We start from the raw sequence: 1,197 nt of genomic DNA, 5'->3' as shown, positions 1-1,197 counted from the left end.
CTGGCATGTAGGAAGTGCTCAATAAAAGTTTCTCAAAAAATACAGGGACAGAAATTGTGTCATCAAAACTTCACAGTTGCCCATAGTGGGACTGGAATGTTTATAAAGCAAAGAATGACTTGCCTGACAGTTGCATAAATCACAGACAGAAGAAGATGTCACTATAGGAAGCATAATAACCTGGATAAAAGATGAATGGAAATCAGCTTCAATTTCAGTTCTCATTTTTCCTTAGACCATCGTAGTAGGTAGATAATATCCCAAGAGAGTAAGTGGATAAGTATTTTTCATTGAGGTTAAAATTGGTGCATCCTTTGGATGTGCATTGGTATTCTTCTAGAAGTAGAAATAAATAAGGAATAAACTGTTCTTTGTTGTTGTTGTTATTTGCCATGAAGTTGGACCCAACTCATAGTGACTCCTCCTTGGGTTTGCAAGGCAGTATCACTACGGAAGTAGATTGCCCATCTTCCTTCCAAGGAATGGCTGGTGGGTTTGAACTGCCTTCTGGTTAGCTAACTAACAGTGCTAACCAGACATTAGGCACTACGCTAATGTCAACTGCATTCTGTCTTTGTCTGAAACCACCTTGCAGGGAGAGAAGGTGGTGGCAAAGGGTTGATTTCCATGCTTCATGGTAGGGAACCTGGGAGCATGGAGTTTCATCTTAGAAAGGGAAAGATAAGAAATGTACCTACCTTCATGTCTAAGTTTCTCTTTCATGTCTCACTTTTCAAAAGTGTGGCCCTTGGGTTTCCTTGAGACATAACTCATTGTGATACACCTTTTTGCCCATTCTTACGACCTTTCAGATGCCCCAAGATGTGGCTGAGTTTAGAATGCCACCAGCAGAAGTACACAGCATCTGTTCCTTCCTTTTAGCCCCAACCCCACCATGTGTTCTGAGGGAGAACATGTTTTAAAGCTGTTTCTTAGAGATATTCCAGTCAGCACACCACAGGAAACAGAATTGCCTGGAACCACCACTTTACTTTTGAGCAGTAACTGTTGGTCTAGAAAATCATCTGAGCTTTTCCAGAGGTGACATACTCCCTGCAGCCACCTCCCTGGAGCCTGCGGGGACTGATGTGCTCCTTGTTTTTGGTCTAACAAACTAAATCAAATCCTGTGGTGGAGTAGGAGCAAGTAGAACCTTTCCCATAGTTTCCATTCCCAAGATGTCATTGGGTTTTTGGG

Source organism: Orycteropus afer, unplaced genomic scaffold, assembly GCF_000298275.1.
Source record: "Orycteropus afer afer isolate SDZICR_OR568_19922 unplaced genomic scaffold, OryAfe1.0 scaffold00334, whole genome shotgun sequence".
In the NCBI taxonomy this organism is placed as follows: domain Eukaryota; kingdom Metazoa; phylum Chordata; class Mammalia; order Tubulidentata; family Orycteropodidae; genus Orycteropus; species Orycteropus afer.
This window is presented reverse-complemented; position numbering follows the sequence as displayed.